Raw genomic sequence first — 21,957 nt, 5'->3', positions numbered from 1 at the left:
TGTGAGAATCTACTGAATCTACTGGTACCTTGTTTCCCATGTAACAATAAGAAATATACTCAAAACCTGGATTAATCTTTTTAGTCACATAGCACTACTATTATTCTGAACACTAATGTAAGACTAGTCTGGCTTTTGTTCCATTTTTGACTGTTATATTATAAGGTGTGGTGTTTTTTTATTTGAATTTTCTTTTAAGACGTTATACACTACCATCCTTATATTCTATATCCTTTAAGCCTGGGTCCCACCGAATAATGAAGGATGAAGAAGAAGCCACGCATGGGTGTGTCACAATTATTCGAAGAAGGACCCACCTTTTCATCTATCACGTATCCACTATGAAGGTGCCTCTATGTTCCTCTCTGTACCCCGCATGTGCCGCGTAGCAGCCTCTAGTGAGCCACGGCCGACCTGTCATTACATCCTCGAATGGCTCGCATCAGCCACACTAAGCCACGTAGTGCCATGATAGCGCCAAGATAACGCCATGTTGGCGCATGTTTAGGCATGAGTTTGGTCCAAACCTCCAGCCCTCCCACTCCTGGTCACTTTAAAGTGTGGGTTTTCAATTTAGTTTCACAGCAGCATTTAAAGATGTCCCTTTTTTTTAATTTTTTAAACGCAGTCCAAAAATAGACACTCCAGCACAGTTCCACAGTTGTGCGCTGTGTGCCAGGCTGCTGTCCACCTGTAATGCACCAGACCAGCTACACCCGAACCACAGGTTCCTGGAGAGCCGCCTCTGTGCTCCTCGCTGGCTCTCTGGCTTTTCTTCTGCTGCTTTAAACACACAAAACTTTGTTTGTCCATTTATGCCTCTACTGGTGGTTGGCTCTCACTGCGGTATTGTATCACTTCCTGTTCCGGAGCACAGCGGTGTTTTTCTGTATCTGTTAGCTGTTTAATCTGCGCAGTTAGATTGATCTAGTTATCTAGATTACGATTTGTTTCCCATTGTAATCTTTACGTGCCTTAACTAAAGCACTCATTCTGCTGAATCACCTCTAAATTATTTACACATTATTCACTTTGCGTGTTTTTAGGAATCCGCTAGCTTAGCGTAGCTACTAGCTCTTAGCCGATTTAGCATGGCGGCTTCTCCTGTCTCTCCCGCACTTTTCTGCTCTGGGTGTGAAATGTTTAGTTATTCCTCGGCCTCCTTTAGCAGTAATGGTACTTGTAATAAGTGTAGCTTATTCGTAGCTTTGGAGGCCAGGCTGGGCGAATTGGAGACTCGGCTCCGCACCGTGGAAAATTCTACAGCTAGCCAGGCCCCTGTAGTCGGTGCGGACCAAGGTAGCTTAGCCGCCGTTAGTTCCCCTCTGGCAGATCCCGAGCAGCCGGGAAAGCAGGCTGACTGGGTGACTGTGAGGAGGAAGCGTAGCCCTAAACAGAAGCCCCGTGTACACCGCCAACCCGTTCACATTTCTAACCGTTTTTCCCCACTCGACGACACACCCGCCGAGGATCAAACTCTGGTTATTGGCGACTCTGTTTTGAGAAATGTGAAGTTAGCGACACCAGCAACCATAGTCAATTGTCTTCCGGGGGCCAGAGCAGGCGACATTGAAGGAAATTTGAAACTGCTGGTTAAGGCTAAGCGTAAATTTGGTAAGATTGTAATTCACGTCGGCAGTAATGACACCCGGTTACGCCAATCGGAGGTCACTAAAATTAACATTAAATCGGTGTGTAACTTTGCAAAAACAATGTCGGACTCTGTAGTTTTCTCTGGGCCCCTCCCCAATCAGACCGGGAGTGACATGTTTAGCCGCATGTTCTCCTTGAATTGCTGGCTGTCTGAGTGGTGTCCAAAAAATGAGGTGGGCTTCATAGATAATTGGCAAAGCTTCTGGGGAAAACCTGGTCTTGTTAGGAGAGACGGCATCCATCCCACTTTGGATGGAGCAGCTCTCATTTCTAGAAATCTGGCTAATTTTCTTAAATCCTCCAAACCGTGACTATCCAGGGTTGGGACCAGGAAGCAGAGTTGTAGTCTTACACACCTCTCTGCAGCTTCTCTCCCCCTGCCATCCCCTCATTACCCCATCCCCGTAGAGACGGTGCCTGCTCCCAGACTACCAATAACCAGCAAAAATCTATTTAAGCATAAAAATTCAAAAGAAAAAATAATATAGCACCTTCTACTGCACCACAGACTAAAACAGTTAAATGTGGTCTATTAAACATTAGGTCTCTCTCTTCTAAGTCCCTGTTGGTAAATGATATAATAATTGATCAACATATTGATTTATTCTGCCTAACAGAAACCTGGTTACAGCAGGATGAATATGTTAGTTTAAATGAGTCAACACCCCCGAGTCACACTAACTGTCAGAATGCTCGTAGCACGGGCCGGGGCGGTGGATTAGCAGCAATCTTCCATTCCAGCTTATTAATTAATCAAAAACCCAGACAGAGCTTTAATTCATTTGAAAGCTTGTCTCTTAGTCTTGTCCATCCAAATTGGAAGTCCCAAAAACCAGTTTTATTTGTTATTATCTATCGTCCACCTGGTCGTTACTGTGAGTTTCTCTGTGAATTTTCAGACCTTTTGTCTGACTTAGTGCTTAGCTCAGATAAGATAATTATAGTGGGCGATTTTAACATCCACACAGATGCTGAGAATGACAGCCTCAACACTGCATTTAATCTATTATTAGACTCTATTGGCTTTGCTCAAAAAGTAAATGAGTCCACCCACCACTTTAATCATATCTTAGATCTTGTTCTGACTTATGGTATGGAAATAGAAGACTTAACAGTATTCCCTGAAAACTCCCTTCTGTCTGATCATTTTTTAATAACATTTACATTTACTCTGATGGACTACCCAGCAGTAGGGAATAAGTTTCATTACACTAGAAGTCTTTCAGAAAGCGCTGTAACTAGGTTTAAGGATATGATTCCTTCTTTATGTTCTCTAATGCCATATAACAACACAGTGCAGAGTAGCTACCTAAACTCTGTAAGGGAGATAGAGTATCTCGTCAATAGTTTTACATCCTCATTGAAGACAACTTTGGATGCTGTAGCTCCTCTGAAAAAGAGAGCTTTAAATCAGAAGTGTCTGACTCCATGGTATAACTCTCAAACTCGTAGCTTAAAGCAGATAACCCGTAAGTTGGAGAGGAAATGGCGTCTCACTAATTTAGAAGATCTTCACTTAGCCTGGAAAAAGTCTGTTGCTCTATAAAAAAGCCCTCCGTAAAGCTAGGACATCTTTCTACTCATCACTAATTGAAGAAAATAAGAACAACCCCAGGTTTCTTTTCAGCACTGTAGCCAGGCTGACAAAGAGTCAGAGCTCTATTGAGCTGAGTATTCCATTATCTTTAACTAGTAATGAGTTCATGACTTTCTTTGCTAACAAAATTTTAACTATTAGAGAAAAAATTACTCATAACCATCCCAAAGACGTATCGTTATCTTTGGCTGCTTTCAGTGATGCCGGTATTTGGTTAGACTCTTTCTCTCCGATTGTTCTGTCTGAGTTATTTTCATTAGTTACTTCATCCAAACCATCAACATGTTTATTAGACCCCATTCCTACCAGGCTGCTCAAGGAAGCCCTACCATTATTTAATGCTTTGATCTTAAATATGATCAATCTATCTTTGTTAGTTGGCTATGTACCACAGGCTTTTAAGGTGGCAGTAATTAAACCATTACTTAAAAAGCCATCACTTGACCCAGCTATCTTAGCTAATTATAGGCCAATCTCCAACCTTCCTTTTCTCTCAAAAATTCTTGAAAGGGTAGTTGTAAAACAGCTAACTGATCATCTGCAGAGGAATGGTCTATTTGAAGAGTTTCAGTCAGGTTTTAGAATTCATCATAGTACAGAAACAGCATTAGTGAAGGTTACAAATGATCTTCTTATGGCCTCGGACAGTGGACTCATCTCTGTGCTTGTTCTGTTAGACCTCAGTGCTGCTTTTGATACTGTTGACCATAAAATTTTATTAGAGATTAGAGCATGCCATAGGTATTAAAGGCACTGCGCTGCGGTGGTTTGAATCATATTTGTCTAATAGATTGCAATTTGTTCATGTAAATGGGGAATCTTCTTCACAGACTAAAGTTAATTATGGAGTTCCACAAGGTTCTGTGCTAGGACCAATTTTATTCACTTTATATATGCTTCCCTTAGGCAGTATTATTAGACGGTATTGCTTAAATTTTCATTGTTACGCAGATGATACCCAGCTTTATCTATCCATGAAGCCAGAGGACACACACCAATTAGCTAAACTGCAGGATTGTCTTACAGACATAAAGACATGGATGACCTCTAATTTCCTGCTTTTAAACTCAGATAAAACTGAAGTTATTGTTCTTGGCCCCACAAATCTTAGAAACATGGTGTCTAACCAGATCCTTACTCTGGATGGCATTACCCTGACCTCTAGTAATACTGTGAGAAATCTTGGAGTCATTTTTGATCAGGATATGTCATTCAAAGCGCATATTAAACAAATATGTAGGACTGCTTTTTTGCATTTACGCAATATCTCTAAAATCAGAAAGGTCTTGTCTCAGAGTGATGCTGAAAAACTAATTCATGCATTTATTTCCTCTAGGCTGGACTATTGTAATTCATTATTATCAGGTTGTCCTAAAAGTTCCCTAAAAAGCCTTCAGTTAATTCAAAATGCTGCAGCTAGAGTGCTGACGGGGACTAGAAGGAGAGAGCATATCTCACCCATATTGGCCTCTCTTCATTGGCTTCCTGTTAATTCTAGAATAGAATTTAAAATTCTTCTTCTTACTTATAAGGTTTTGAATAATCAGGTCCCATCTTATCTTAGGGACCTCATAGTACCATATCACCCCAATAGAGCGCTTCGCTCTCAGACTGCAGGCTTACTTGTAGTTCCTAGGGTTTGTAAGAGTAGAATGGGAGGCAGAGCCTTCAGCTTTCAGGCTCCTCTCCTGTGGAACCAGCTCCCAATTCAGATCAGGGAGACAGACACCCTCTCTACTTTTAAGATTAGGCTTAAAACTTTCCTTTTTGCTAAAGCTTATAGTTAGGGCTGGATCAGGTGACCCTGAACCATCCCTTAGTTATGCTGCTATAGACGTAGACTGCTGGGGGGTTCCCATGATGCACTGTTTCTTTCTCTTTTTGCTCTGTATGCACCACTCTGCATTTAATCATTAGTGATCGATCTCTGCTCCCCTCCACAGCATGTCTTTTTCCTGGTTCTCTCCCTCAGCCCCAACCAGTCCCAGCAGAAGACTGCCCCTCCCTGAGCCTGGTTCTGCTGGAGGTTTCTTCCTGTTAAAAGGGAGTTTTTCCTTCCCACTGTAGCCAAGTGCTTGCTCACAGGGGGTCGTTTTGACCGTTGGGGTTTTACATCATTATTGTATGGCCTTGCCTTACAATATAAAGCGCCTTGGGGCAACTGTTTGTTGTGATTTGGCGCTATATAAAAAAAAAATAGATTGATTGATTGATTTATTTCTGCAAAACCGCTCTTTTGCGTGCGCGCTGCTGTTCTCCTTTCATGGAGAGCCGCCTCTGTGCTCTTTCCATCCGTGGCTGGCTTTAAACAGTCATTTTTATATAATTTATATATACGAGGTCTGTTAGAAAACTATCTGACCTTTTAATTTTTTTGCAAAAACCATATGGATTTGAATCACGTGTGATTGCATCAGCCAAGCTTGAACCTTCGTGCGCATGCCTGAGTTTTGTCACACCTGTCGGTTGCGTCATTCGCCTGAGCAGGCTTTGAGTGAGCACTGGTCCACTGGTCGGATTTTTATTGCGAGTAAAATGTCTGATTTGGAGCTTTGCTGCATCAATTTTTCCAGAAACTATGAGAGACAGCCAGGTGGACACCATTCGGAAAATTTAGATGGCTTTCAGGGACGATTTTATGGGGATCACACAGATTAAGGAGTGTTACAGCCGGTTTAAAGACCGCCCACAGCGGCTGAGAGCGCGCCGCACTCAAGCACTTCAAGCGGCGATCGACAGGCTGAAACGACCAGATCATTTCCAAAGTGAAGGCTGTGTTGATCCAGGATATCGTGTGACTGCCACAGAAATGGCAGAAGACGTGGACATCAGCACTTTTTTTTGGCACATTCCACTGTTAAGAGTTTTTGTCATGGAAAGAGGAGTGGAGGAATGTGCCACAGATCCGCGAATGGCGCGGGACAAAAGCACCTCCGTGTTGGTCTCGCAGGATGGCTTTCAGATGGCTTTCAATTTTCCGAATGGTGGCCACTTGGCTGTTTCTCACAGTTTCTGGAAAAATTTGATGCAGCAAAGCTCCAAATCGTTCAGACATTTTACTCGCAATAAAAATCCGACGGGGGGCTGGCCCAGTGCTCACACAAAGCCTGCTCACAGGCGAATGACACAACCGACAGCTTGAAACTCACGCATGCGCAGGAAGGTTCAAGCTTGGCTGATGCAATCACACGTGATTCAAATCCATATGGTTTTTGCAAAAAATAAAAAGGTTGGATAGTTTTCTAACAGACCTCGTGTGTGTGTGTGTGTATTTTATTTTTTATTTATTTCTTCTGCAGCTTACAAGTCAGCATGATACAACTTTTAACTTTGTGTTATGTCTTCAGAATTGGTCTTTTGCACGCTCTCCTTCTGTATTGCCGCACACTTCTGCTCTTAGCTGCTCCACTGGAGTTATCTTCCATGGCTTTAAACACACATCCACTTTCATGCAGTCACCCAAATTTTAACTGAAAAAAAAATTTTGACTGAAAAATCACTCTTTTGTGAGCTGGCGTTGTGCCTAAATGCTCCTTTGAAACGTGATTATGAGTCACTGCCTAAGTGCGTCATTGTGCACACACAGCGGAGCTCATGTGATCCATTAATTCCAGAAGTGATTAGAGGTGTTTTCAGCATCCAAGGTTTGACAGAAAATGATTAATCTGCCACAAAACAATTATTTTATATAGAGTCCAGCCCACAAAGCAGGTGGAATTGTGTGTGCAAGAGGAGAGCCGCTCCAAAAATAGCCTCTCAGGTCCTGCGAAGGTGCCAGGCGCACAGATAATGGGCTTTTAGCAGACTCGTAAGCACCACGCAAATGCCTCTAAGTCGTCGCAGTAACTCATATACAAACTGCGCCACGCTGTTGTTGCTAAATTTTGAACTTCTTGAAATTAGCGCCATGCTCAGAGGAGCCTCGTTAACTGAAAATAATGCCTCTAAGAGCCACTCAGAGCCATGAAACCCTCTCGTAGTAAAGAAAACATGCTGCGTGGCTCATTATTCATCCTTCATTATTCGGTGGGACCCAGGCTTTACACTACACACTTTTTATTTATTTTTGAAAAATAGTGTGTGGAAACCTAAATCCTGGAACCATATAAGGACATAACAAAAGATGATCACTTCATTTAAGATGCATGTGGTGTGTGCAAGTCAACATTTGGTACAAAAGTAAATACACATCTACAACCCCAAATCCAATGACGTTGGGATGTTGTGTGAAATGTAAATAAAAACAGAATACAATGATTTGCAAATCCTCTTCAACCTATATTCAATTGAATACACCACAAAGACAAGATATTTAATGTTCAAACTGATAAACTTTATTGTTTTTGTGCAAATATTTGTTCATTTTGAAATGGATGCCTGCAACACGTTTCAAAAAAGCTGGGACAGTGGTATGTTTACCACTGTGTTACATCACCTTTCCTTCTAACACTCAAACGTTTGGGAACTGAGGACAATAATTGTGAGTGTTATGACTGGGTATAAAAGGAGCATCCCCAAAAGGCTCAGCCATTCACAAGCAAAGATGGGGCGAGGAACACCACTTTGTGAACAACTGCATGAAAAAAAAAATAGTACAACAGTATAAGAACAATGTTTCTCAACATTCAATTGCAAGGAATTTAGGGATTCCATCATCTACAGTCCATAATGTAATAAGAAGATTCAGAGAATCTGGAGAACTTTCTACACGTAAGGCGGCAAGGCCGAAAACCAACACTGAATGCCCGTGACCTTCGATCCCTCAGGCGGCACTGCATTAAATACTGACATCATTGTGTAAAGGATCTCACCGCGTGGGCTCAGGAACACTTCAGAAAACCTTTGTCAGTTAACACAGTTCGTCACTACATCTACAAGTGCAAATTAAAACTCAACCATGCAAAGCAAAAGCCATACATCAACAACATCCAGAAACGCCGCCGCCTTCTCTGGGCTCGAGCTCATTTGAAAGGACAGGCAAAATGGAAAAGTATCCTGCGGTCTGAGTCCACATTTCAAAATGTTTTTGGAAATCATGGACGTCGTGTCGTCCACCCAATGAGGAAAAAGACCATCCAGATTGTTACCAGCGCAAAGTTCAAAAGCCAGCATCTGTGATGGTATGGGGGTGTGTTAGTGCCCATGGCATGTGCAACTTACACATCTGTGATGGCACCATCAATGCTGAAAGGTACATTGAGGTTTTGGAGCAACACATGCTGCCATCCAAGCAACGTCTTTTTCAGGGACGTCCCTGCTTATTTCAGCAAGACAATGCCAAGCCACATTCTGCACGTGTTACAACAGTGTGGCTTCGTAGTAAAAGAGTGCAGGTACTAGACTGGCCTGCCTGCAGTCCAGACCTGTTGCCCATTGAAAGTGTGTGTGTGGTGCATTATGAAGGGAAGAATACGACAACGGAGACCTCGGACTGTTGAACAGCTGAAGTCGTACATCAAGCAAGAATGGGAAAGAATTCCACGTACAAAGCTTCAACGATTAGTGTCCTCAGTTCCCAAACACTTATTGAGTGTTGTTAGAAGGAAAGGTGATGTAACACAGAGGTAAACATACCACTGTCCCAGTTTTTTTGAAACATGTTGCAGGCATCCATTTCAAAATGAGCAAATATTTGCAAAAAACAATGTTTATCAGTTTGAACGTTAAATATCTTGTCTTTGTGGTGTATTCAATTGAATATAGGTTCAAGAGGATTTGTAAATCATTGTATTCTGTTTTGATTTCCATTTTACACATTGTCCCTACTACATTCGAATTGGGGTTGTATATTGCAACATCCCGATTCCTAGTTAAGATTAATGTTTTACCTGACCTATTCATTTAAACCACAGACTTGTGTGCACACAACCAGAACAGTCATTGGGTCAAAGTATACATGTGGATTAATTATCAAACATAGCTGAGTGAAATGTCAAGTACCTCAGCACAGTATGGTGTTCAAATCTTTGCAAACATGATAGCCAGTTAGTCAGCAGGAATACTAAAGACACACCTCCAGATGTACGTTATGTTAGAGGCTGATTCATCGGCCAAATCTGTGCCAAAACGTTACAATTCAAGTCTGGTAATATTGTCTCAAAAAATTTGGTAATGTTGCAGTAATGTGATGAGTAGTCACCCGTTTGCAACTTGCAGTGTTAATATGATAGCAGGTTTATTCATCACATTAAATTGATAGAAACAATATGGTGTCTGTGGTCAGATGGTGTGGTAAGATACCCAATTGACCTGGAAGGCCTAAACGTGTTGTGAGGGTTTTCTTGGAACATTTGGTGAAAGAGTCTATCCAGATGTTCTTCAACTCTCACCTCTCTGATTAAACCTCTCCTATATCCCAAGAAAAGTCAGGGAAATGTGTCTGGTTGGCACAGAGGTCTCCAGAATCAGTGCATAGTTACTGGCAGGCCAAAGAGACTGCAGCTTCAGTGGGTGCTGAGTAAAAACTTGGATACAGGAGGAGTTTAGAGACACCATCAAGAATGAGTTTGGCTTAGCGTCAAAGCAGTTCTGGCAAACTGTCAGGAGACTCTTGAAAGGGAGGAAGAACTGAGTTCAGGCTGTGCAGAGCAAGTATGGAGGTTTGTGAAACTGGACAGAGAATATTGTCAGGTGGTGGAAGGAACACTTTGAGGGACTCTTCAACTCTACTGATTCAACCCTACTGACATGCCTTCCTTTGAGGATGCAGGGATGGAAAACTGAGGGAGATCTGTTACCCTAGCAGATACAAAGATAGTAAAAAAAAAAAACCACCTCGGTGGCAAATCACTGGGAGTGAACAAGTCTCATTCTGAGATGCTGAAGTTAGATGTTGTTGGGATGTCATGGCTGACATGCCGGTACAATGTTGCATGGAAGTTAGGCACAGTACCTCTAGATTGGAAAACTGGGTGCTGTTCCCCATCTTAAAAAAGGGGGACCTGAGAGTATGTTCCAATTATAGAGAAAAGACTTCTCAACTTCCCTGGGAAAGCTTAGGCCAGGGTATTAGAGAGGAGATTTAGACTTAGTCGAACCTCAGATACAGGAGGAGCCATGTGGATTCCACTCTGGGGTTATGGAATGGTGGACCAGCTATTTATCCTCACAAGGATATTAGAAGGGGCTTGAGAGTATTACCGACCAGTCTATATGTGTTTTGTGGATTTGGATAAGGCACATAACCAGGTTCTTTGAAGTGTCCTATGTGGGGCCCCAGAACCGCTGCAATGAGCAATCCAGTCTTTATGTGACAAAGTAGGCGCTATGTCCGCTTTCTATTAACATTAGACCAATTGGGTGTTGGACTCTGCCATGGCTGGCACCACTCCTGTTCATGATGTTCAAGGGCAGGCTTTCCAAGGACACAGTGACTCGAGGCTGTCCAGTTTCATGACCTCAGACTTACAGCTCTCCTTTTTGCAGATGATGTTCTTCTGTTGTCTTCATCATGCAGTGACCTCTGCTGTGCACTGGGCAGGTTTGAGGCCAAATGTGAAGTGACTGAGATGACGATCAGCACATTCAAATCTGAGAACATGGTCCTTGTTATGCTTGGTAGTGCACTGAATTTAGACTCTGAGATGTTCTTCGTGGGTTTCTCTGGACGTTTACTCACGCTATTTTCTGTTGTCCTGCTCCCACCCCATAGCAGGGGTGGTGTGCTGCTGGTGGTGAAATGTAGTTAACGCACAACAAGACCATCATGTCTTCTCCCTTTAAGGAAAACTACATCTCTGTTTTTACAACTCATAATAATTTTTCTTTATGTACAACATATCAGTCTTTGAGGAGGTCAAACATGTCTCTTTGGTCTGCCAGGCGTCTTCACAGGTGTTTTTGCTGGACTGTTATGGCCTGGCATAACAGAATCTGACGGATGGCTTTGTTGTGGTTCTTCAGCCAGGTCATCTGTGGTGTCCACGCTTTCAAGCCCACTGCCGCGCTGTTGCACAGAACACTGGCTTGACACTTGTGGCATGACATCAACATGGTTTCTTCTCAGCAATGTTCCATTGTCTGTCTGGTTCTGATAGGAACGTGGTGCTGTTTCTCTATCCACTGATCCTTGAATGTTCCAGATGCCAGTCACATGATCTTGAATTCTGACAGGTTCTCCTGCCTTTAAGTTGTGCAGTTGTTTAGCTCTCCTGTTATGTTACTGTTTTTGTTTCTGTTTTTCCCAGATTTGACTTTGTGTACTCCTTTTGGTGTCAACAAGTGCTCCCGTCTTGGCAAGTTTGTGCGCATGCATTGTCCCATCAGTATCTGGGCTGGTGATAGGTCATTCTGCAGTGGTGCACTTCGATAGATCAAACTCTGATGAAAGTCTGCCTTTCTGTCATGTGCTTTCTTCATGAGACCTTTAACAACCTTCACTGAGCTCTCTGTGAGGCCATTTGATCTGGGATAATGTGGGCTGAATGTTGTATGATGGAACCCCCATTCACCGGCAAAGTCAAACTCTCTATTTGCAAACTGTGGACCATTGTCCGATACCAGCTTACTTGGCACACCATGTCTTGCAAAGACCATTTGCAGTTATGAAATGGCCACTTTGCTAGATGTTGCCTGGAGTGTTGCAACTTCAGGATAATCTTGCGTGATTTTTGCATTTTTCTTCTTCCAAGTGCCCTTCGTGTATTTTTTTTTTAAGCATGTCTTTGCGCATTGAGGTTGGAATAAGAAATCTGTTGTCTTTAAACACAAGGTCATCATCAACAACTGACAGCTCTGTTTTGCATGTCCAATAGTCTTGCACTTGTAGCGGACATTCACGTTTGTGTTCAGACCATCCTTTTTGAGCTCTCTGTGAGAGAACGTGCTAACCACCAAGTCACTGTGCTGCTTGGATCACATCTTCATCAACATTACTTGACCTTAAACACCCAGTCCACATAAGCTTTGAACAATTAGGAGCCATAATGCATTCTTGACAAACGCTACAATACTCTGATAAAGTCAGACTACAGTCTTTTCCAGACCTCTGGAACGCACAGATCAGAATCCTGGGAGCACCGTGTACGAGCAAACACGTCTGGTAAGTACAGTAGGGCTAAACTATTAACAGTTTTGTAAGTAAGAAGGAGCACTTTAAAATCTGCTCTAACCCGAACTGGGAGCCAATGAAGAGAGGCCAGCAATGGAGTGATGTGTTCAAATTTGCCAGCTCTGGTCAGGATACAAACTGCTGCATTTAGAACAATTTGGAGACCTTTTTGGCAGACCAGATAAAAGGGCGTTACAATAATCCAATCGTGAAGTCACAAAAGAATGCATTAAAATCCTTAAGACGAGGCAGGTCTAACCATAGCAATGTTTCTCAAATGAAAAAGTGATTCTAGTGACCTCCTTAAGATGAGAACCAGAGGAAAGTGTGTTGTCAAAAAACACACCAAGATTTAAAACTAATTTTAAATGATATAGACATAAAACTGATTTTCAAAGTAACCTTAAACAAAGTAAAACTCACCCTTCCTGTGACCCAGTTACTCAGTAGTACTTTGAATCATACTCATCTTTTCATCTGAATGTAACCAGAAGAGTTTTGGTGCCACGACTTCTACTGCTACCACAGCTCAAAATACTGGGAAAATTCTTTACATTGCATATCAAAGAAAAAGAAAATTGCAAACAAGGAAGCACACACAAATACTGGAGGCGTTGACTGAGAGAAAAAAAAAAGTAAATAAGACCAAAGTACCTGTACAAAACACACACAGCTTCGATGTTAAAAAAAAAAAAGTATTTAATGCATAATCCCCACCACTGGCTTGACTCAAGGTCTTCCTCAGGGCATTGAAACATTGTTTATGCATTACACACATTTTTTTGTAGCAAAGCTTAATACTATATATATATGCACCATTGTAGAATACAGAATATAGTTCATTCTGTCTTTTCATCTACACTCAACAAAAAACACAAAATGAGCCTTTCATATATATATAATTATTATTTTTTTTTTTTTCTGAAGTGACAATATACACTCAACAAAAATATAAACGCAACACTTCAGAGTGGCCTTTTATTGTGGACAGTCTAAGGCACACCTGTGCACTAATTATGGTGTCTAATCAGCATCTTGATATGGCACACCTGTGACGTGGGATGGATTATCTCAGCAAAGGAGAAGTGCTCACTATCACAGATTTAGACTGGTTTGTGAACAATATTTGAGGGAAATGGTGATATTGTGTATGTGGAAAAAGTTTTAGATCTTTGAGTTCATCTCATACAAAATGGGAGCAAAACCAAAAGTGTTGTTTATATTTTTGTTGAGTATATATGTATTACAGGAGGCAGAGTCATATTTGGTTTCTATTTTTTAATTTAAAAAATTATCACATTGACAGGAAGGAAATCTGTTAACAGTGAACAGAAATGCATGCTGGTACTTTTAACATTACACTGTAATAACAATTATACAGCCATAGGGTTACAAATGTTAATATAATTACTATGTACATCAACACAATACAACATATACTTTACAGCAGATGAAACAAGTGCAATGACCTGGTTTTAAGTTTGACAATAAATACAGTATCACAGAATTAAAACCTGTTAACATTCTGACAGTGGAGTTGTTCATGGTGCAGGCTTTGTGAAGTTATGAACACAAATCAATTGTACAAATCCTTTGGTTACAATGTTTTACTTACCAGCATATTTAGATAGGATTAGACAAGAGTTCTAAAATAAAAATACTGACAGTACTCACTTATACTAAGATCATTAGTCAATTATTGCAACCAAGTTGACTGCAGCATGGGTGAGGTTCAGTAAAATCAAATGGCACCAGTGTGGAAGAGAACAGTCTGTGGAATGGTCATGTGATGTGGCTCGCAGCGAGATATTTTCATAGGTTTCAAAATAGTAATATTTGGAAAAACTGCACAGACAAGTTTTTTTTCTCTGCTTCTTCTTAAAAATTCTCCTTTTGAGTGATCTGCTGCTGGCCATGGAAAGTGAAAGTATTTTTAGAATAACACTACATGGTGCAAATTAATCCATCTGGAGCATGCCCGGGTGTACATTGTAATCTTGATGGCACATATTTTGAGTGCAAACCTGAGGGCTGGGTGCAAAAACGGCATTATCCAAGTGCGTGGTATGGGCATTTTGAAGGCTTATCAACTAAAGTGTCACCTGTAATCTACTTAGTGTGTGAACAATGCACAGCATTGGAGAACACTGAAGAGGCAAGGGAATGCTGTGTAAAGGGTTTCTTGTGAGGAAACATCTGTGCCAGCAAGCAAGTGTGCAGAATCAGATGGCCAAAAAAAAAAGTGCTAGATGTTGGTGTAACAGTTTGATAAACACCTATGGGAACATTGTGTCTTAACACCTGTTGCACTACTGTATGAAGAGCATTCACTGACTGACCATAAGGAATGTACTTAATCTGTGAGTGTTTCAGCTGGACTTTGAGACGTACCTTACCCATGCAAATGGACCTGATGTGTATACAGTAAAACTCGCCTAAACTGTCATTGTATAAACCGGATATTTGCATTCACTGGAAAAAAGCAAAATTCCCAATGCTTTTGTATGGTTTTACATGTAAAAAACACTGTATATACCGGATTTTGTATCACGGATTTTCACTCTCATCGGACAAAACGTCCCAGCCCATCGTAATGCATTCCATTAAAAACCCCTCGCAAGTACAGGACAGAGCATTCTGGACTTTCCCAGCAACAGAAGTATGAAAGGAAGTTCAGCACTGGCACTCGCCAACACAGCCCGGCCATTAATTTTTTCAAACCATGCTCAGACACGGGACTTGAATGAGGCAAGGTGTAATTCAAGGCTAGCAATTATTCACAAAATGCTGCTTGTTGCCTGCACTGTCATATGGCGTTATGTTTCACACATATCCCTGGGTGTGATGAACCAAACCGATTTTGATCAGAGCCCTCTGCGTGGCTGCAAACCCTTTTTGGAGCCTGATGCGCACCTGCTAAACGATGGATGCTGCAAAGTACTCTGATTTCTCACTTTTTCAGTTTCACTCCTTCCTCTCCCGTCATATTTTAGAAGATTTTGCAGTGTGCACGCCAATTACATTTCAATTATTGATCAAATATGTTTGACAGAAAACTCCGCAAATATGACCAACTCCACAAGGAGTCAAAAGAGGCTTAAATGACCTGCAATTCATGGAGGGCCATTGCAGGTACTGATACCGTTGGTTTGGAGGCTGATGATTGTATAAACAAGTGGAGCTCATTGAGGGATAAATTAATCCAGAAAAAGCCACTTTTCCTACGGAAAATTACATAAAGACACGACAGAGAACTCTAAAAGGGTCAAGAGTACGTCAGTCATTGCATGGCCACAGAGTTACAGAGTTGTAGAAGCATAAATCAGGCTTTAGGATTTTAAGGTACCACTCCGCAGTAGACTTAGAAAAAGAGTGACTCAACCAAATGTAATCTTTTTAATGCACATAATGTCTGGCGTTGATTTAAGGCAGGCCTTTATTTGATTCAGACAAAGTTTTGACTTGGACATTAAATGAGGCAGGTCCCTATTCAAGATCAGGCATCTAATCATGGAACTATGTAAGCTTAATTGGAGCTGGTGATTCCCCAGAGATTGCTCGGCACCTCCTGGCTGTAACTAATCTGTTACATACATACAACAGATTTCGATTATAATGGACAAAATTAGCTGGTCCACCTGAATCTATTATATGTGAGTTTTACTGTATTACTTTTAAAGGTACACAAGAGCACTTTGATCTCTATTACACAAAAGTTGATTTTCTTTGATCTCTTGGCCATTATTTCAGTGAGGAGGAATGGAACCAATTAAAAACAAAACAAAAAAAACCCTGACTTTGCATTGGGAGCACTGCACATTCTATTACAAATTAAAAAAATTAAGAAAAATTTATCAGCTTTGTTATTACTTTACAGAAAATGAAGAAAAGGGTATTAGACTGTTCAAAAAAAAAAAAAAAAATGCATTTCTGCATTTTTCCTTTTGAACACAGCTGTACATGAGCATGTTCTAGAACATGATTTACCAACAACTGATACTGGTGGATGGATGGACTAACAGCGTCCAGTTTTTTTTTAGTGTACCTATACACATACTAAATTTTGTTCAGAAGACAGCAATTACAACCTTTTCCACATACACACTCTGATAAGTGAGGGCTCTGAATCGTGCGTGGCCACGTCAGGTGTCACCTAGTTATTGAAAACGATTAGTTTTCTGTCCAGTCTGAAGCATGACCCGTAATTCTTTGAACATTCCTACACAGTACACAATGACACTACGAGATGTTGTATCAATGTAAGCATGCCCCATCCACGTAATGCAGCAGGAGCGCATTACAGAACATAACATACACGTACGGTGTATGTCTCCATCCGTGCAGTGGAGGAGGAACTGGAGCTGTGCCTGCATTGCAATGATTGTCCCATCTGTGGGCGACACAGAGCTTGTAAGAGAGAAATAAATGTTACGGGGCTGCGCTTTAATGAGCGCTCAAAATACTGCTGTGTGCACAAAAGCTGTAATTACTTGCCACATTTGGTTGGTTAGTGTGGACATGATAAGCATCTGCACTGCACCAGTTTAACAAGAACAGAACTAATATAGAAAGTAACACGCTGGGTGAGAGACATTATTGGGTGTTTATGTGCCTAATCAATACACATACATTTACTGAGCAAAAACAGATTTTGTTTGGTCAGAGAGAGACAGAAATGTAAATGTCAGCCAATACTTCCATTCTCTTGGCTGCATGTGCTGCCAAAATTCTTTAAGTAAATTTATGACCAGAGCATGGGTTACTGTTGTCAAATATTGGGAACCATTTGTTCATCAGATGCAGCAGGAACATTTCTTAGCCGTCTAAAGTCGAGGGCTTCACGTGTGCACGTGGCACACTACGTGAACTGACAGATGATATACATACAGCACACCAATGCATTCAAAGCACAGTTTCAACAGCAGAATCATCTCCACCTCACACAAAATTATTTTCAATTGCACTCCAGTGGAGTGAGTATCATTCACAGAGACGTATCGGAGTACTAGAGACCGCAGTCGCAATGCTGCCTACTTAACGCAAATGTTCCTTCATGGAAAATGAGCCACCATTTTCAAACCGGGCCAAATAGTGACTAACTGCCCAGATGTGAAATGTTTTCATGTGCATTTTCTATGCGTAAGTAAATACACGGGTGAACACACACGGAAAAAAGCTTGCAAAATAAATGGTAAAATGGACTGCATTTATATAGCGCTTTTCCATCTGCATCAGACGCTCAAAGCGCGTTACAATAATGCCTCACATTCACTCTGACACGGTGCTGCCATACAAGGCGCTCACTACACACAGGGAGCAACTAGGGGATTAAGGACCTTGCCCAAGGGCCCTTATTGATTTTCTAGTCAGACTGAGATTTGAACAGAGGGTTCTCTGGTCTCAAGACCAACGCTTAACCACTAGACCATCACCTCCCCAAGATACGTGTTAAAATACCGTTCTTACCTGGATATGGAAAGTTTTTACAGATCCAATCTGTTCCAGCTTCAATCAATTCCTTTGCAGATGATCATTCATGAGTCACATTGTATTCCAGGCACTGCCAAGCAATATCAAGGTACAGAAGTTGAACATGCCATAATCTGAAGAAGTTAGTGCTGAAAGTTTACACAGATCCGATATGTTCCAGCTTTCAAATTCTGCAGACGGAACAAGGCACAATATCATGATACACACAATCCCGACTGGACACACAGGCAGCATTAATTAATTCCACATGGTAAATCCATTTTTGTGTCATACTGAATTAATTCAGCTTAGCAGCAGTAAAATTCCATTCCAGGTTGTTTCTAAATCTGTCGTACAGTAGTGTTCAGAGTAATAGTACTATGTGACTAAAAAGATTAATCCAGGTTTTGAGTATATTTCTTATTGTTACAACCCCTGGCAATAATTATGGAATCACCGGCCTCGGAGGATGTTCAGTTTAATTTTGTAGAATAACAGCAGATCACAGACATGACACAAAACTAGTCATTTCAAATGGCAATTTTCTGGCTTTAAGAAACACTATAAAATCAAGAAATAAAAAAACTGTGGCAGTCAGTAATGGTTACTTTTAGACTAAGCAGAGGGAAAAAAATATGGACTCACTCAATTCTGAGGAATAAATTATGGCATCACCTGTAAATTTTCATCCCCAAAACTAACACCTGCATCAAATCAGATCTGCTCGTTAGTCTGCATCTGAAAAGGAGTGATCACACCTTGGAGAACTGTTGCACCAAGTGGACTGACATGAATCATGGCTCCAACACGAAAGATGTCAATTGAAACAAAGGAGAGGATTATCAAACTCTTAAGAGGGTAAATCATCACGCAATGTTGCAAAAGATGTTGGATGTTCACAGTCAGCTGTGTCTAAACTCTGGACCAAATACAAACACGGGAAGGTTGTTAAAGGCAAACATACTGGTAGACCAAGGAAGACATCAAAGTGTCAAGACAGAAAACTTAATATGTCTCAAAAATCGAAAATGCACAACAAAACAAATGAGGAATGAATGGGAGGAAACTGGAGTCAACGTCTGTGACCGAACTGTAAGAAACCACCTAAAGGAAATGGGATTTACATACAGAAAAGCTAAACGAAAGCTATCATTAACACCTAAACAGAAAAAAAACAAGGTTAAAATGGGCTAAGGAAAAGCAATCGTGGACTGTGGATGACTGGATGAAAGTCATATTCAGTGATGAATCTCGAATCTGCATTGGGCAAGGTGCTGATGCTGGAACTTTTGTTTGGTGCCGTTCCAATGAGATTCATAAAGAAGAAGAGAACATGTTCTCTTCTGCCTGAAGAGAACATGTAAATTTCCACAGTCATTGATGATATGGGGCTGCATGTCAGGTAAAGGCACTGGGGAGATGGCTGTCATTACATCATCAATAAATGCACAAGTTTACGTTGATATTTTGGACACTTTTCTTATCCCATCAATTAAAAGGATGTTTGGGGATGATGAAATCATTTTTCAAGATGATAATGCATCTTGCCATGAAGCAAAAACTGTGAAAACATTCCTTGCAAAAAGACACATAGGGTCAATGTCATGGCCTGCAAATAGTCCGGATCTTAATCCAATTGAAAATCTTTGGAAGTTGAAGAAAATGGTCCATGACAAGGCTCCAACCTGCAAAGCTGATCTGGCAACAGCAATCAGAGAAAGTTGGAGCCAGATTGATGAAGAGTACTGTTTGTCACTCATTAAGTCCATGCCTCAGAGACTGCAAGCTGTTATAAAAGCCAGAGGTGGTGCAACAAAATACTAGTGATGTGTTGGAGCGTTCTTTTGTTTTTCATGATTCCATAATTTTTTCCCTCTGCTAGGTCTGCTTGGACTGCCACAATTTTTTTTTCCTGATTTCTTAAAGCCAGAAAGTTGCCATTTGAAATGACTTTAGTTTTGTGTCATGTCTGTGATCTGCTTTTTTTTTTTCTACAAAATTAAACAACTGAATGAACATCCTCCGAGGCCGGTGATTCCAGAATTTTTGCCAGGGGTTGTACATGGGGAAACAAGGTACCAGTAGATTCAGTAGATTCTCACAAATCCAACAAGACCAAGCATTCATGATATGCACATTCTTAAGGCTATGAAATTGGGCTATTAGTAAAAAAAAAAAAAAAAAAAAAAGTAGAAAAGGGGGCGTTCACAATAGTAGCATCTGCTGTTGACGCTACAAACTCAAAACTATTATGTTGAAACTGCTTTTTTAGCAATCCTGTGCATCACTAAACTAGTATTTAGTTGCATAACCACAGTTTTTCATGATTTCTTCACATCTGCGAGGCATTAATTTTGTTGGTTTGGAACCAAGATTTTGCTCGTTTACTAGTGTGCTTGGTGTCATTGTCTTGTAGATGAACAGCCGATAATTTTTTGCACCTGCGTATAAGTCTTCCCCTCTCCAATCAACTTTTTAATCAAACTACGCTGTTCTTCTGAACAATGTCTTGAACGTCCCATTTTCCTCAGGCTTTCAAAGAGAAAAGCATGTTCAACAGGTGCTGGCTTCATCCTTAAATAGGGGACAACTGATTCACACCTGTTTGTTCCAGAAAACTGACGAACTCACTGACTGAATGCCACACTACTATTATTGTGAACACCCCCTTTTCTACTTTTTTTCCTAATAGCCCAATTTCATAGCCTTAAGAGTGTGCATATCATGAATGCTTGATCGTGTTGGATTTGTGAGAATCTACTGAATCTACTGGTGTAGATCAACAATAAGAAATATACCTGGATTAATCTTTTTAGTCACATAGCACTACTATTATTCTGAACACTGCTGTATATACATGGTATACAACTTCATATTCATGCATTGCACAGGCATGACACTCTGCAAGATACACCAGTTTATCACCCAAAAGCCATGGAAAATGTAACAAGAATAACCAAGACTACTTAGTTAGGGAAGGAAATGTTGTCTCCCTTCTTCCTCTAGTTCTGTTATTTTCCAGCTGTTTCTTTACAAGAACTGAGTTGTCCGGTTTGAAAATGGTGATCACACCTCCTTGCTGGCATGCATCTCTGTGCAAGTGCGGTTTCTCGTACTGATATATGGCTCTCTGGTGTCATTACATCTCTCAGCATGCGCGGCTGTTATGTCCCTCTCTGCTTGTTATAACATCTATATAACCCCACATAATCCATGTTATGATGGAATACAGCTAGGGATGAGACTGATCTGATCCCGGATCAGTATCGGGTTCTAATACCGATATAATTCACGTATCAGAAAATACCGATCCAACTCGCAACATTTTGTTTACTGCCGAGCAGGAGGAGAGGGGGAAGGTTGCTGAAGCCGAGCTGTTTGAGAGAGCTTTCTTCCGCAGTGTTCTCGCTGCAGTTAGCTGCAAATTTCTGCCCGGCTCTCAGGTTGAAATTGTCTGTTCGTTGAACACAGATTTTCCAAAAAACTAACTGAATTGTTGCTGAAAATGTATGCTAAAACGTTAGCTGCTTCACTGTCCTGAGGCTGTGAAATGCCAGCTCAGCGTGCAGCCGAGGAGGACAACGAACAGAGATTCTGTCCACTGAAAGGGAAAGTCTACATTTATTTTACAGTTGAAAGAAGTTTGCGCAGCACGAAAACAGCAAGAAAGAAAAAGAGAGATGGAGGGAGAGAGAAAAGGCGAGAGACAGAGAGAGGGAGAGAAACAGACAGAGTGTGCTGTCTTTTCTCGTCGATTCTATAAAAATAAGGCTATAAAAAAATAAAAGTACTGAATTCTTTCTCCAAAACATCAAATCTATGCTTTCATCTGAGATACACCTTCTGACAAATTGTAGCTCAACTTTCAGATCTCCTTTTTAAGAAAATCCGCATACAATAATGATAATAATAATGATATTAAAGCAAACAGAGCTCTGGTATCGGATCGGAAAAGTATCGGTATATATCCAAATTCAGGTATTGGGATCGGATCGGAAGTGAAAAACTGTGGATCGATGCATCCTTAAATACAGCACCAGCATCGTTACACAAGCTTTAAACATGCTTGAACTGCCGTGATCTCACCAACATGCACATTTGTAATAAAAATGTTGTGCTTTTCTCTGTGAGCCTAGTGTGAAGCACATTCATATCATTATCATGCAGTGTGGCCGGATTAACTTTCATT

At 41.0% G+C, this 21,957-nt stretch overlaps 1 long non-coding RNA gene across 1 annotated transcript; it reads right to left on the bottom strand.

The window, feature by feature from the left end:
- Positions 1-3,620: 3,620 nt before the first annotated feature.
- On the bottom strand, positions 3,621-18,173 carry LOC117519108. The gene is made up of 3 exons (XR_004563178.1): positions 17,294-18,173; positions 12,808-12,809; positions 3,621-3,631 (listed from the first exon to the last, which is right to left on the bottom strand). It is a non-coding gene; the product is annotated as an uncharacterized LOC117519108 (long non-coding RNA).
- Positions 18,174-21,957: the final 3,784 nt, after the last annotated feature.

This window comes from Thalassophryne amazonica, chromosome 10, assembly GCF_902500255.1.
Source record: "Thalassophryne amazonica chromosome 10, fThaAma1.1, whole genome shotgun sequence".
NCBI classification, from domain to species: Eukaryota; Metazoa; Chordata; class Actinopteri; order Batrachoidiformes; family Batrachoididae; genus Thalassophryne; species Thalassophryne amazonica.
This window is presented reverse-complemented; position numbering and strand designations above follow the sequence as displayed.